This window comes from Bubalus kerabau, chromosome 19 (genome assembly GCF_029407905.1).
Source record: "Bubalus kerabau isolate K-KA32 ecotype Philippines breed swamp buffalo chromosome 19, PCC_UOA_SB_1v2, whole genome shotgun sequence".
Taxonomy (NCBI): domain Eukaryota; kingdom Metazoa; phylum Chordata; class Mammalia; order Artiodactyla; family Bovidae; genus Bubalus; species Bubalus kerabau.
Window position 1 is genome coordinate 60,360,779 of NC_073642.1, and position 14,053 is coordinate 60,374,831.

General features: G+C 46.8%; 1 non-coding gene across 1 annotated transcript; it reads right to left on the minus strand.

Moving 5' to 3' along the window:
* Positions 1-536: 536 nt before the first annotated feature.
* On the minus strand, positions 537-659 carry TRNAG-GCC (transfer RNA glycine (anticodon GCC)). The gene is made up of 2 exons: positions 623-659; positions 537-572 (listed from the first exon to the last, which is right to left on the minus strand). It is a non-coding gene; the product is annotated as a tRNA-Gly (tRNA).
* Between the last annotated feature and the right edge of the window lie 13,394 nt (positions 660-14,053).

Consider the following 14,053-nt stretch of genomic DNA (forward strand, 5'->3'; position numbering starts at 1 on the left):
GACTCTCAAGAGTCTTCTCCCACACCACAGCTACAGTTAACAATACTATATTGTACATTTGAAAGTTGCTGAGAAAGTTGATCTTAGAAGTTAACATTACAGGGAAAAAATTTTTTGATAATGTGTGGTGATGCATGGTAACTAACCTTATTTTGGTGATCATTTTCTGATATACACATGTTGAAAGGAAATCAGTCCTGAATATTCATTGGAAGGACTCATGGAGAAGGGGATGACAGAGGATGAGATGGTTGGATGGCATCACTGATTCAAAGGACCTGAATTTGAGCAAGCTCCGGGAGTTGGTGATGGATAGGGAAGCCTGGCGTGCTGCAGTCCATGGGGTAGCAAAGTCGGACACGACTGAGCAACTGAACTGAACTGAACACTTAAAACTAACACAATGTTATATGTCAATTGCACATCAATTTTTTAACATCATAATTTTTAAAAAAATTTTACTTTTTTTTTTTTTTGGCTGTCCTGGGTCTTAGTTGAGGCATGCAGGATTTTTAGCTGTGACATGTGGGATCTAGTTCCCTGACCAGGGATCGAACCTGGGCCCCCTGCATTGGCAGTGCGGAGTCTTAGCAGCTAGTCCACCAGGGATGTCCCCTGGTCTTGGCAGTGCAGAGTCTTAGCCACTGGACCACCAGGGAAGTCCCATATCAATTTTTTTTAAAGAGCCTCTATCTCCACATAAGGTCACATTCTGAGATACTGGGGTTCAGACTTCAACACAACTTTCATGGTGAACACAATTCAACCCATAACAGTCGTAAAAGTTGAAAGATGGCCCCTTTTTTATTCTCACTTCTTTTTCCCTACTTCCTTTTCTTTCTGGCCTCTGAGCAATTAGAATTTCTCCTTCCTTCAGCCCAAATTCTGACCCTTTCGTATCATTGCCCTTCCCCCACCCACCCTCACTGCCCACATGATCCCTTCCCCCCACCCTGGGCGCACCAGTGCCTTCTGCAGGCTGGGGCTCACATGGAGCTCTTGCCCTCTGTCCCCTCCTTGTCCCTGTCGCTCAGTAGTCCAAGCACACCTGTCAGCCCTTTTTCCCTCCGGCTGGGACGGAGGATGGCTTCCTGTGGGCCTCGGAGTCTATTCACTCAGGCCGCCTCGGGCCATCTGCTCCAGGCATGGGGCTCTCACACAGCATGTTGCTGCCCCCACTGTGGGGACAATTCCACTGGGCCCCCAAATCCCCCATTTCCCCTCCTGTCAGCAGCAGCATCTTAGAGGTAACCCCAGAACATCCCCACAACCTCTCGTCCTCTTCTTTTCTCTCCCAGTTAATCCCAGCAAAGTCCCGTCTTAACTTGTCCAACTGTCCTTCAGCAGGATTTCGGCTCCCGCATTCATCCGTCTTCTGGTACATTCTTGAGTGTCTGCAGCCAGAGCTGTATTTCTTCGCTGTTTCCCTTTTCCTCTTCCCCTCTTAGCATGGCTTGCTCCCTGCCCTCTTCCTTTGTTCCTCTGTCTGTTATTTATATGAAGTTCCATCCATGTTCTTCATCCTGGGGAGATTCCCTGTCGAGGCTCAGAACGCTCGTCCTCCCCCTGGATCTTGGCTTGTCCTGCTGCTTAGGGGCTTCTCCGGTGGCTCAACTCGTAAAGAATCTGCCTGCCAAAGCAGGGGACACAAGAGACACAGGTTCGATCCCTGGGCTGGGAAGATTCCCTGGAGGAGGAAATGGCAATCCACTCCAGTATTCCTGCCGGGGAAGTCCCACTGGACAGAGGAGCCTGGGGGGCTACAGACCACGGGGTCACAAAAAGTCAGACACAGCTGGGCATGCATGCACGCACACTGCTCAGTCTTGCCGGAGCCATTTCCAGTCATTGCATGAAGGTGTCACCTCTGTGGACAGTGCCTGGGCGGTGACCCACAGAGGCCTGGCTGTGACACCACTTGGCATACTCTTTCGTGACAAAGAGCTTGGCTTTGGCATCAGACAGATTAGATTCGGAATCTCACTTTCATTTATGCCCCGTGACACTGGGCAAATCCTGTAACCTATCTAAGGATTGACTTCCTAATCTATGCAAATGAAGACCTAGCAGTATTTCCCTCAGGGAGGTGAGGGATCAATCAGGGCCCAGTAAGAAACAAGTGGCAATTTTGAAATATGATAATTCTAGGATTTATTAAAAAAGAGTTTATACAAAGGGCCTATTACAAAGTAGTGGGTTACAGCCAGCTGTAACTACTGCAGGCCTTGAGAAATTAGGACAGTGGGGAAGGGAGGGCATAGTTACTGGAGTCCAGAAGGACCTTCTTCTGGAGTCAGCCACTTTGAGAGAGGAGAGCCCAGTCCAGGGCCATGGTCAGCTCTGCAGGGCAGGGGTTCGGGGAGTACAGATCCCCAGTCTCATTGTTCCTGCCCCCTTGACACCTCTCACTGGCTGAACCCCACAGGAAGCCAGAGTCCAGGGGGCTCCTGTCCACCTGCTCCATCCATGTCTGCCCCACCAGCAGCCAGAATTGAAGAGGGATTGGGTAGAGAATTTGGAGGAGCAAATGGATGAATTAGCAGAGTTTGCTAATCAAATAAGAGAGGCATGTAAGACCGAGCACCCCCTACATATCAATAAATGTGTTAGCAACATTTTTCCTCCTCTTCTTCATTATTATTATTATTTAGAGAAAGTAAAATATAGTCTTCCTTGACTTTTTTCTCAACAATTCTATCTCTCCAAGAGAAACTACCCAGAAACAACTTCCTCATTGAATTGTCCAGAAGTTCCTGCCCACACCAAGTCTTCTTCATAGTATCCCACAATGTTTTTACCCAGCCTTAAGTGATTGGACCAGAGGCAGACACTTCACCCTGATAGGCAGAGCACCCCCCAGTGTTTCCACCCTGGCCTTTGCTGATTGGACGAGGGTAGACACCAAGAAGGCTGCTGACTGGTGATTGGCCAACCCCATCAGCTCTGTCTTAGAGGGTTTGCCCTGTGGGCTGTTCAGAGGAGTTGGTTTGTAAGTAGGTCCAGAAGTTGGCAGAGCAGAGCGGGTGGGAAGCTGAGGGGCCACTAAAGTGACTAGTAGAGATCAAAACATGTATTTTGAAAGGTTGGAGGTGGTCTATCCCCAGGGCTGGTCTAGCTCTCCCTCAGGCTGGTGGGCCAGCTCCTGCCCCCTCACTTCCCACCTTCTCTTATGATAACTTGCCTCTTAGCTGAGCTGCAACAAGAATTCCTATACTCTTTGCAGACACATTTTCAAACTCCTCATGTATGGCAGGCAAGCAGGAGGCATGGCCACAGCCCATTTGCTGCTCCTGAGGAAAGTGCTAAAGGTTTAGGGTGAAGAACACACCCACCTTTCCAGCTTGTCAATGCAAGAGGGGAAAAAGACGAGGCACACCAAATACTCAAGGACCTCTCTTGGTTATGCAGTTACCTATTCTGCTATTTTTATAATCAGGAGGACCCACAAATACGTTAAAGGAATTTATGCAATATAAATACTGGACAAATATTTAAGCTACAGTGAACTGTGGGAAGTAATAGAGCATAGCAACCAACTCCATCCTTTCCAGCTCATATGTATTCATTCACTTTGACCAGGCAATTTTACATACTCTAAAAAAAATGATTAAGTGTCTTTGTTTTCATCTCCAGACACAAAATATTTTACTCTCTGACACATGTGTTAGGCATTTGATGTATGTTTTCTCCTTTCTCTTTCAGAATGGAAAGCCAGTATGGTGTGGTCAGGCTTGCTTTTTTTTTCTTTTTTTTTTTTTTTTCAGACAAAGAAGCTGAGTTCTTGCAGGACTGGTAGGTGAGTTGCCCAAGATCTTAGGAGGCTAGAGGAAGAGAACAGACCAGAACCACAGTGCAGAAGACCCACTCCCTGCTCTAGCCAGTATCCCACACTGTCCTCTTACCTAGTGGCAAGATGTCCTCATGGAGTTTGGATATTGTGAGTCTGTGCAGGCTTCCAGAATGGCTGCAAAGCCACCACCTCCAGGAAGCCCAGCCTAATGGCCCCGGTTAATTTTGACCTCTCCCAATTTGGGTTTGTGCTATGCTTCATCCATACCTAACTTTTTGTATCTTTTTTTCAGCCTGGCCAAATGTCTTTACACCCTTTACCTTTGTTGTTATTTAGTTGCTAAGTCCAAGTCTTTGTGACCCCATGACTCAACAGGCTCCTCTGTCGATGGGATTTCCCAGGCAAGAAGACTGGAGTGGGTTGCCCTTTCCTTCTCCAGAGGATCTTCCTGACCCAGGGATCTGACCCATGTCTCCCACTTTGCAGGTAGATTCTTTACCCCTAAGCCCCCAGGGAAGTCCCCCTTTTACCTTCTATTGGGCCCCAAACCCTCTAAAGTCAAGATTCTGGGTAGATCACTTTCATGTTTCCTACAATGCTCAGCTCAGAGCCAATCTGTCTGTTGGATGAAAAAGTGCATAAATGATTAAAAGAATGAAAAGAACAGCGATCTTGTTGGGATGTGAGTGGGCACTGTCACCTGGTAGCTAGTGACAATATGAGAGGTGATGAGGGGATAGAGGTTAAGAGCAGGATGGTGGGGACGTGGCTTCTAGTTCCCAGCCTGCCATTCACTGGTGGTGTTGCCTTAGGCCATTTCCTTCACATGTCTTTGCCTCTGTCTTACCTGTCTGCAGGTGAGGATAATAGGAGCCTCTTGCTGCGTTGTGCTGTTGTGGGGATTAAATGAAAGAATGCAAGCAAAGCATTAGTTCAATTCCTGCTATGTGGTAAGTGCTCAATAAACACATTATCAAATAGATGTTATCATTGATGTTGGAAATCATCCCCACCTTATAAGCTTTATGTCTCTTCTCTGTGAAGACAAGGACCCACCGTTTATTACTACTTCTGTTGTTCATCTGAAGCATGGGCACTGATTAAATCTAACCTCTCTCTTGTACTCACCTGCTGCCAGCGCAAATTCAGAATCATTTTTTATCTTCAACAATGTAAGTGGTACATCCTGGTTGTCTCAGCTTTGCTCCTGGAGCCTCTGCATCTTGGTTAGGGCTGGACTAGGGTGAATGAGGCACTTAGGTTAAGTGTAAATTTAAGGAGGATCTGAAAAACTCAGCAATCAAGGGAAATAATATTATTTTTATTGTGCAAAATATCCATAACATTCCCAGTTTAATCATTTTAAGTGGACAATTCAGTGGCATTAAGCACATTCACATTATTGTAAAATCATCACCCTATTTCCAGAACTTTTTCATTGTCCCAAACAGAAATTTTGTACTGGCTAAACAATAACTCCTGAGAAATAATATTGCACCACAATGTTTAAAAAATCAAAATTAATATAAAAATCTGCAGTGAAAAAAGTAACAAAACTTGAAGCAGAATGAGTAAGCTGCTGCTACTGCTGCTGCTGCTAAGTCACTTCAGCCAGGTCCAACTCTGTGCGACCCCATAGACGGCAGCCCACCAGGCTCCCCATCCCTGGGATTCTCCAGGCAAGAACACTGGAGTGGGTTGCTATTTCCTTCCCCAATGCATGAAAGTGAAGTCGCTCAGTCGTGTCAGACCCTCAGCAACCCCATGGACTGCAGCCTTCCAGGCTCCTCCATCCATGGGATTTTCCAGGCAAGAGTATTGGAGTGGGGTGCCATTGCCTTCTCCATGAGTAAGCTGAAGTGTATTTAAAACTTTTTTAAATTGTCACTTGGTCAAAAGAAATTGTCAAACATGGCAATTCTCTTTGCTGAAAGTGAGATTAGCAAACAAGTAATTTACTTGTTTTATATATATATATATATATATATATATTTTTTTTTTTTTTTTTTTTTTTTGCTGCACCGAGTAGTATGTGGAACTTCCTGGACCAGGGACTGAACCCATAGCCATTGTAGTGAAAGCACTGGGTCTTAACCACTGGACCATCAGGGAAGTGCAGCATTTTTTTTTTTAATTGAAGTATAGTTGAGTTACAATGTTGTGCTAGTTTCAGGTAAGTTTTTAAAAATATTTTTGATGAGTTTGCTTTCCTTACAATCAAAAAAATAAAATTATAGTAAATTCTGTTTGGAATAGTAATAAAGTATTTAAGCTTAAGATAATCTTGTGAGTTTTAATACACCTAGTTTCCAATTTTTCAGTAACTTTTAAACCACTTTAATTTTTCTGGGAAAAAAAGTTAACAGTTGAAAAGTATGTAAAAATATGTTTATCAGGGCACATTTTTCCTTCTGCCTTTGGCCCCAGTATGACTCAGCACCCTCATGTTCTTATCCAGTAAATATAAAAATCTGATTTTTTTGCTCATCATGGAGTTTTGGCATTCATTTAGATTTTAAAATACTACATTAAGATATTCTTTATGTTGATTACTGAATATTGTTTGGTCTCTTAGTTTTGGTGCCTGAGACAAGGGTCTCAAGCATCTCACCCTCATTCTGACCCTGCCCCAGGTGCTTCCAAGAACTTGGATCTGATCCTCCCTGCAGAGAGGAGTGACCATCCACGTGGGGAGACAGGCTTTACACACTCAGGCCTCCAGAAGCATGTGGAAGGAGAAGGTAAAAGTTTCCAGCACTGTGTCTTTCCTCTTATCTGTGAACAGATTCATACTTTGCAGGACCTGGTGCAAAATGACAATGCGGGGATTTTGTTCCAAAATTAAGAATTTCAAGAGGACAGCAGGCAAGCAGTAAACCAAGCACAGGGCCCTTCTGAGCGTGGAGCGCTGTGCGCCTGCCCAGGTCATCTCCCTTGAAGCTGACCCTGCTGTTACTCTTGCCAAAGGAGCTCTCCAGTCCGAGCCTCACAGACCTCCTCTTTCTCTCAGTTGGGTTTACCTTTCTCCCTCCCTTGGCCCCACCATGTCTACCACTCAGGGCTGCAGGAATTGTCCTGCCTAACCTAACCCCATGCCCTCTGCAAGACATCCAGCTTAAACCTCCTTTGAATGAATGAAGCATGATGCTGAGCAGGCTGTGTTCCACGCATCCCACTCCAGAAAAAAAAAAAGCTAGAACCATTTGGGGGATTTCCCTGGTGGTCCAGTGGTTAAGTGGACAGGTTCAATCCCTGGTCCAGGAACTAGGATCCTGCATGCCACAGGACCAAAAAATAAAACTAAAAAAAAAAAAAATACTTTTTAAAGGACTGACAATTCATATGGACATTCATTTGTTCTTTCACTTCATGCATTCATCCAGGCATCCACTGAGCATCTGTATGGCAGACACGGGGCTGGGCATTCTGGATCCAGACAAGAGCAGCACCGGAGCCCCGTCTTGGAAGACCCAAGGAGACCTCACTGAGTAAGGACATGATTACAGCACACGTGTCTCACCAGGACCGGCCACACAGAGCCGAGGAGCTGGGTCTACTTTAGAAAGGCGCGGCATGGCCTCCTCCGGCTTCTCTGACTTTGCAGGGAAAGGCAGCCAGCGGCCCTCTTCTCTAAGGGGCACCGTGAGCCCTGACTCCCCAGTCAGAAATGCAGCCCCTCCCACACCAGCCCTGAGACCTTGTACAAGTCGGGTCACCTTCAGAGTCTCCGTTTCCTCCCGTACAATCAGGTAGCTGTCTTCCAACACATCTCGCAGGCTCCCCAGAGTAAATCAGCAAAGTGCTTATAAAGCCCACAGTCACGTGACAGAGTGATCTTGTGAGCCCTAGGTCCCGAGGGCCCACACAGCCGTCTGGCTGTCTAATAGTCATTCAGCAAACACTGGCGGAACACCACTGTGTGCCAAGCCCTGTGGCGCCTGCAAGCTCATTTTTTCCCATTCTTCCAGAGGAAGGAGATCGTCTCTATATAGTCTATGTTTGCAAATGAGGAAACTAATGTTACATGGAACCCCCAGTCCCTTGGCTAATTGGGGGCACTCTGAAATTTGAACCCGTCTCTGACTTTGTGCTTAGCCCTTTGGTTGTACCTTGAGGGCCCTTCGGGACCTGGTAGGCACCCCACCCTCACCCCCTAACCTGATCCCAGGAAGGAACTCCAGGAGGGGTTCCCATCCCCATCCTCCTGCCTGCTGCTCCCCCACCCCCTCATCCCCCACCAGCCCCCGCCCCCACTCCCCGCAGTCACCTCTGACCTCGTGCCCTGCCCCTACTCTAGCCAGCACAGCAGCAGTGTCTGGCAGGAAGAGCCTTGAAGCAGGCAGCCCTGGCCTCCTTGAAGCTGTACTTGGCGAGGCCTTGACCTTGACCTCCCCATGCTCCTCTGCACGATGGGAAACAGGCCCCACGGCAAGGTGAGGACTACACAGGGCTGTGTGTGAAAGGTCCTGGCACGGAGGATTCTTTCCGTCTTTGCCCTGAGCCCTTGGGGAGGGAGGTGGCTGCGTTGCACATGGAGTGCTCCTTCCAAGCCAGTCCCTCTGGACCAGGTCAAAGCTTCCCCCTGCAAGCTTGGTTAGAGGAACCACCACAGAAGACGGCTCCTGAGCATCCCCCATTAGTCTGTTACCTATTTATAAGCACTTTGAGCCCTCACTGTGCTCCCAGCACTGTGCTAGGCACAGCAGATAACCCAAGGGAAGGTGCCTGCTCTTGAGAACTTGTAGTCTGATGGTAGAGGCAGAACTAAGTGGACACTTCTAGGAAGCAAGCTGTGTCCTTCTGTGTTGACCACTAAAGCCCTGTGAATGGCTGACAATCACTTCATCCTCACGAGGGATATGTGTCATCTGGACTGTGTGCACTCTGGGAAGGCTTCCTGGAAGAGGAGGAGGCTGAGAGGCCAAGGAGCTTCTTTGGTTCTCCTCTTGGAGGCACTGAGGTATTAAGAAGAAAGGTCCCCTATAATAGGGTCTCCCAGTTCAGTTCAGTTCAGCTCAGTTGCTCAGTCGTGTCCGACTCTTTGTGACTCTATGGACCACAGCACGTCAAGCCTCCCTGTCCATCACCAACCCCCAGCACCATTCTATTCTTCCTCGCTGCTCTGGGGTGTAGTTCCTGTACATGAGCCTCACTGGCTCTCTCATCATTGAAATGGGGTGATAATATGACTGACCTCCCAAGATTGTTCCAAGACGCTAATGAAATAATAGAGATGAAATTGCTCTGGACACTCAAAGCTGAATTAACGTCAGCTGCTATCATCTCAAAGCAGGGCCAGCTCTGCTTCCTGAAACACTACTCCCTACTGGGCGCCCACCTTGGCTTGGCTCCTTGTGTACCAAGCCCTCGGGCCTGGTGTCCAGTCTCATCTTCTTCCTCTTTTCTAATTCTGAGAACTCGACATGCCACCCAGTGGAACTTCTGTGAAGATCGTTAAGAAACGGTTTATTTTCTCAGGGTTAAATTGATGTAGCATGATACCATTTTAATATTTACATTTAGGCTACCCACTCCAGTGTTCTTGGGCTTCCCTTGTGGCTCAGCCGGTAAAGAATCTGCCTGCAATGTGGGAGACCTGGGTTCGATCCCTGGGTTGGGAAGATCCCCTGGAGAAGGGAAAGTCTACCCATTCCAGTCTCTGGCCTGGAGAAGTCCATGGACTGTAAAGTCCATGGGGTCACAAAGAGTCGGACATGACTGAGGGACTTTCACTTTCACTCATATTTACATTTTAAGCATACAGTTCAGTGGCACGCGTGGGTACATTTATACTCTTTTGCAACCATCACCCATTCATCTCCAGAACTCTTTTTATCGTGTCAAATTGAAACTCTGTACCCATCAAACTCTCACTCCCCATTCCCACCTCCCCCTAGCACCTGGCAACCACCCTTCAACTTTCTGTCCCTATGAACTTGACTATGCCAAGTGCCTCGTATAAATGGAATCATACAGGATTTGTCTTTTTGCGACTGGCTTATCTCACTCAGGATAATATCCTCAAGGTTCATCTGCGTTGTAGCATACGGCAGAATGTTCTTCCTTTTTAAGGCCGAACGATAGTTCATCATGTGAATAAACCACATTTTGTTTATCTGTCCATCCATCCGTGGACACATGGGCTGTTTCCACCTTTCGGCTATTGTGAATAATGCTGCTACGAATATGAGTGTACAAACATCTGCTCATGTCTCTACTTTCCATTCTTTGGGGAATATACCCAGAGGTGGAACTGCTGGATCCTATGGTAATTCGATGTTTACTTTTTTGAGGAACTGCCAGGCTGCTTTTTGCAGTGGCACCCCACTCCAGTACTCTTGCCTGGAAAATCCCATGGATGGAGGAGCCTGGTGGGCTGCCGTCTATGGGGTCGCACAGAGTCGGACACGACTGAAGGGACTTAGCAGCAGCAGCAGCAGTACTACTTCCTATTCACCAGGGTTACATCTGATCCAGTCCTTTCAGGCCCATCCTGTGGCAGGCATGATCTGAGTTAAAAGCCCAGATAGAAGGTAACATTTTAAAACAGGAAGGACTGGGTTGAAGAGCAACTAGGGGACTTTCAGAAAATGTAGGAGGAACCATCAGAAGGTGTTTGAGGAAATAGCTCAGTGTAGCAGAGCGCCAACACAGAGAACGACTGTGTTCCCGAGCCTCCGTGTGTACTTGTAATCACGGATAATTTTATTGCTTCTTACCAGATGCCTGGTAAACCCCTTAATGTAAAAAGCAATGACTTTTCTTTTGCCAAAGGACTTGGGAAATACCTGTTCTGAAACCATGAATACCAGGGGCACCAAACAGAGCAAAAATGTCCATGCAAAGCCATCTAGCTTTCCCAGTAATGAGCAGTATAAGAGTAGAGGATTTTTTTTTTTTAACATGCTCATAAAATGATTATACTTGTTCTGAGCATTTCCTGGTTTGAGCGTGGCTGTTACAGACTTATTTCATAAGTTGATTTATTTTTGTCATGGTATCTGCAGGGACCTGTGTTTTCATTCCTGTTGGCTTTTTTTGTTGTTGTTGCTTTCCCTTTTCTCCCCATCTGAAAAATCTCTTTCCGGCACATTTGAAAGTGGTGAGAATTGTGAGAGGTCCTTGGTGCTCCAAAGTCCTCATTCACATTCTCAGCTGCTAACATTCCAGCTTGAGATGGTCTTTGCTTTGAATATTCGTTGACCATTTCTGTTGTTGCATTTCCCCAAATAAAATCTACTTCAGCTTGTTGCTCTCTGGGAAAGGGCTGGTGAGCAGTTTTCTGACAGTTGTATATTAAATGCAGGTGGCTTCATGAATGCATTTTCTGTCTGATTCAATACATTAACCATAACCCACAGTTTCTTCCAAAGGAACTGGAATGAATTAAATTGTTTAATAAAACCTTACTTACCTGGATAAACTCATTTCTATTTTGCATTTAGATTCCCTAATGCATCTTTCCAGATTGTTATTTGTAAAATAAAAAGCTAGACGTGTTTACTTAGAAAGCCAAACATCAGACTCTAATCCTGGTTCCCATCCAAGTGCTTTGCAGCATCTTTGTTTTTTTTCTCCCCACTTCCTAACACAATATGAACTGTTGAGTATTTTATTTAGCATGAATTGATAACTCCCACCCCGGATCCAAATTAAGACTGGGGCATTGAATTTGCTTCTCTGCAAACATTTCTTTCCATCACATCCCTGAAACCTGTACTGTTTCAGACAGAGAGGAGGCAGGGATTGCATATTGGGAAATTGATTTTAAAGCATTGCCCGTGCCAAAAAGCCTTGACTGACTTTGGGTTGAAGCTCACTAAGTAGCTGCTTATAGGAAAGCTTCTCTACCCCCTGTAAAAATCATTCTAGAAGGCTGAATCTTCTAGAAGAGCCAACTTGGGAAACTGAGCTACAGTGTAGTTTTTGGAGAAATCTGGGCCTGAAGAATCAATAACCTTTCCCTTCTCCTTTGCCAAAAGCAGTTTCTGGTGTATAGTACGCCTTAAGTGAGTGCTTGCAGAATTGATTAACTGAATAAATGAATAACGAGGATGACTTACTTCGTCCTATTTCCCTTTTTGCCTTTTTCCAGAAACCCAGTGCCAAGTTCAATGCTCAAATACAATTATATTAGCCAGGATATTTGATCTCATTGCGTCCCCTCTTTCTTTTAAAAAATTTTAAAGTTCTATTTAAGTAATTTTATTATATACCTGTCTTATTGTAAAGTGCTAAAGATAATGTCTATCTGATTGAACCAACGTCCACCAAGCATATACGTTTTCAGATGTTACCTCCCTTAATCACCTTGCCAACCTTGCCTTGCATGCCAGAAGTCAGTGCTCTATTTAACAAATGAGGAAACCTAAACGTTTTTATCCTTGACTTTTAGGGGTGGGAGGAGTGGTAGCTGACATTTCTGTTTCTGTTGTTCAGTCGCTCAATCCTTTTTTGACCCCATGGACTGAAGCACACCAGGCTTCCCTGTCCTTCACTATCTCGCAGAGTTTGCTCAAACTCATGGCTATTGAGTCCATGATGCCATTCAACCAGCTTCCTTAAGGCCAGGCCGTATATTAATCATTTGACTTAATCCTCAAATTAAAAAAAAAAAATTCACCACATCAATATTCTTGGCAGCCCCATTTTGTGGATGAAGAAACTGAGGCTTGGGAAATTAAGTAATTCACTCAGGGGCACACAGCTGGGCAGAGGTAGGATTTGAACCAGGACTCTGACCTCTCAAGCCATTGCACCCAACATGATGAACTGTTGGTTCAACGTGAAAATATTGATGTAGCAATGTTTTCACTCAGATGTAAGTTATTTCTTCCCATAACTGCAGCAACCCAACTGCTTACACACTTCTAACTGGGCTTAAGATAAAAAGCAAAGTGATTATTATTCCAGAACGAGACAGCTACTAGACCAAGGCCTCACAGGAAAAGGGAACAGGGTCTCAGGCGGCATAAATTCCGCTTTGCTGTGTGCTTCAGGGCCCACCTGACGAAGGAAGGGCCCGGGCCAGGCTGGAGGAAGCCCTCCCCTTGGCACTCTCCCCACCTCTCCGCTCTGACCTTCAGCAGCATCTCCCTTGGGAAGCATGCTCTGCTGTTGAAAGGCGGGCATTAGACTATTAGACTGGGTGTGGCTAGCTGTTGGCAGCTCAGGGCATCTTCTTTCTCTTCCCTCCTCCTGGCCTTCGGCCGGAGAGACAGCACGGAACACAACCCCCACCCCCCCGCCCCAGTCTGCAGACTTGCTGCAGTCCTTCCCGTCAAACCGCCTGAGAAACTCGACAGGAACGTCAAAGATGAGGTGCTTGAGGTTTATCAAGTTTTCAAGATTACAGCTCCATAAACCCCTTTACAAGGCCGCTCAGCACCAGCGTCCCGAGCCTCCCTGCGCATCGCCACCTCTGGTTCAGTGAGCCAGGCGGCCCCCACACCCACCCACCCACCCACCAGACCTGCCGTGTCATCGTCGGGAGGAGGGGGAGAAAACCCAGCGCTGGTTCCCTTATAATCAAATTTTCACTGCGCTCTCTGACAGGTTTTTAAGTCACTTAAGGGATCTATTTATATGTGAAAGCATCAGCATTGTGCAGTAAATCCAACCACAAGCCAGTCCCATATTTTATTAAGTTTAAGTTCAGTGAAAGTGCAGAGCAGACGAGGGTCCTGTGTCTCTCCGTTACATCTGATTTGCGGTTCCCATAAAAAGGCCCACATGCCGCTGTTTCAGATGTGTTTTGGATTGAAAATAGGATTAATGTGCTAAAGTGTGATTAGAATGGTTAAACACGATTAATTGGAACAGACTTCTGCTGCCAGGGGAGCCCCTCCGAGCCTGGCCCGGCTCCAGGTTACCCAGTGAACAAAGCCGGCCAACTGTCCAACTTCCCCGTGTCTCGCCTCACGTGCCTCGCCCTTGCATTTTCTCATCGCCAGCCTGTCTCAGGGCAGATTAAATGCAGCTGAGAATGTGGGTCTCGCTCAGCGGCCGGCGTCCTCCGGGAATAGGCAGGAACCTCGGCCTGGCCGGGCCTCGACGGGGCGGGCCGGGAGCCGCTGAGCACCGGGGGCAGCGGGCCAGGTGGCTGGGCCAGGGGTGGGAGTAATTTGGGGTTTTTTAAATGATCTATTAAACCCTTGAACTTTAATCAAGCTGCTACCACACTGACGGCTCTGATTTATCCTCGGAGGCCAGGCCCAGGCCCAGCGCTCCAGCCAGGCTTCTGCGGGCCGTTTTGAGGGGGTG